Source organism: Pinus tabuliformis, chromosome 1_2 (genome assembly GCF_031772625.1).
Source record: "Pinus tabuliformis cultivar Carrire ecotype Pingquan chromosome 1_2, CPIR1, whole genome shotgun sequence".
Taxonomy (NCBI): domain Eukaryota; kingdom Viridiplantae; phylum Streptophyta; class Pinopsida; order Pinales; family Pinaceae; genus Pinus; species Pinus tabuliformis.
In genome coordinates this window covers 629,931,607-629,933,919 of record NC_142298.1, presented here as the reverse complement: position 1 = coordinate 629,933,919, position 2,313 = coordinate 629,931,607, and the positions used below count along the sequence as shown (strand labels likewise).

The following is a 2,313-nucleotide window of genomic DNA, read 5'->3' as shown; positions in this document are numbered from 1 at the left end:
CCTACCACTGGCTACCCTACCATTCTACCAGATCCATTTTATTAATAATAGAGCTACATGCCCAAGAAGCAACTTTGTTTGGAATGCCCAGATTGGGGTTGATATTCTATTATAATAACAAACGAATTCTTACCTTCAACTTGGTAGGTTTATTGGAATGTATGGTGTATTTTTCTATGAACCCTATGTGAAATTCTAGTGATTTAATGATTCCTTTTATTGTGATCTCATTCCTCCATCTAAATTAATTGATTGGCTCCCTTTCTCAATAAATTGATTGGTTCGAGGTGTATTATACACAATATTATATGGTCCTTGGTTTAACCACCTCTAATCATTTAATGAGTGCCCCAAATTTCTTTCAATGAGTACAAGCCAACTCCTCTTTGTTTCCTTGCACCTCTAACACCACAATTCAAAAACTTCACTTAAATACGGATGTCTTGCTTGCTCTATTTGAAGCCAATTATATTAATGGTCAACATTAGTAGCAGTAGAGGTATTGTTGGTATTAACACCAACCAAACCCAAATATAGTCTCCATTTTTCTACTTTGAATCTATAACACCGCACTCCAAAAGCTTCACTTAAATTTGGGCATCTTTCTTGCTTTGTTTTAAGCGATTCAACCAAATTTTTAGCCTGAACACTAGATGGAAATTCCAAAACAAGGGAAATGAGCAGTGTTTATATGCTTTGACAAAGATCATTATCCATTTGGTAAGGCATTTTATCATAAAAATTTTGTAGGTCAAGTTGTGGCTTTGTCTCCCTTATAAATGGTAACCAAAGTTTCACTAGATGTGTTTTCCTTGGAGCAGAAAGGGTTACATTTCCATACCCAACTGCCTCCAAAACCTTTCTTGTAATTTCAATCAAGTTCAATTTTGTTTCCTAGAGGAATCACCTTAATATTATATCCTTAATTATGTAAATGAAATTATTTGAAGCTTCTATCCACTTGCTAACAAATTTGGTTAAAAGATCCATCTTAATTATAATTTGACACAACCATAAGAAGTTAGCCAAAAATATTAAAATGTGATTTTCGTGGTCTTCTAGGACATCTTCTATATGAGATAATAGGGGTTCCATTTTATTTCAAAAATGGAAAACAACTCTCATAGATGTTTCTTTACTTTGTATTTTTCATTATCGTTTATTCTAAGTAGAAGTGCATCATCATATTCGACAAGAATATACCATGCCTGCTCTTTTGCAAAAGCTTTGAGTTCATCTAAAGAAGCAGGAAAATGTGAATGTTTTATGTAAACTTGAATTGCAGCATGTGTGGTAGAGAGAAACACATTGATTACCGCTTATGAGTCAACTAATTGAAGTCTAGCAAATATGGGAATGACTTCTAAACCTAGTTATGGAAGGTTTGTTATATTTTCTTCCTCTTCATTTTCTTCCCAGGGAACTATCTCTAAATATTGAATACACTTTGAAATTATTCAATCAGTACCAAGTTTGGTGGTTGCTTTCAAAATGCTAAGAGTCATTTTTACATTCTTCCATAAACCTATAATTGTAATATTGTCCACATAAGAAAAACTTAAAATGTTTAGATGATGATCATATTTAGATTAACGGTAGTAAAATTGTATGTAAGTATAGAAATTGGCATATGGGCTACTCATCTGAAAGATGATCTACAAAATATTTGCTCTATTTTACTAAATTTTTTGAATGGCAGTAAAACCAGTCTTCTCTTCCATCACTTGTCCTTAATCTCACAATTACATCACTGATGGAATGATCCCCAAATTTTTTTCAGTGCCATATTCTCTTTTTCCATGGGAAAATCAAAGCCATTCAATATACATACTAAACAAAAACAATAACCTGAGGGGAATCTAACACAGTCCATCCTCATCCAATGGAAACTTATCTCTTTAAATATCATATCCAAAAGTAAACAAGTATAATCATTATCACACTAGTGCTCTTGCCTCTAAGGTTTTTCTCAATAAATCCTTCAGTCCTTTGTTCACAAGAGGTCCAGTAAGAATATGCCCAAGGAAAAAAATATAGGTAACTTGAAAGAAAATTAAAATGTTGTTTGTGATCTATGACCTTCTGTACAAGTGTATCATTCAAAGTGTGTGAATGGTGAATGGTATGGCAACATTGGTGTAGAGAATTGAATTGCATGTGAGATGATATAGAAACCTTCATTAGTTTTTAGTACATTAAAAGTGAATGTGAGCTATAATGGAAAGCCTCATAAGTAAATTTCAACTGAGAAATTAATGTATAATGGGAAACCTCATTATAAGAAACTCTAGGTAACCAATTAATGATGGTAAT

At 32.6% G+C, this 2,313-nt stretch overlaps 1 pseudogene; it reads right to left on the bottom strand.

Annotated features, from left to right (window-relative positions):
- Positions 1-471: 471 nt before the first annotated feature.
- LOC149207208 (BTB/POZ domain-containing protein At3g05675 pseudogene) lies at positions 472-1,801 on the bottom strand (annotated as a pseudogene).
- Between the last annotated feature and the right edge of the window lie 512 nt (positions 1,802-2,313).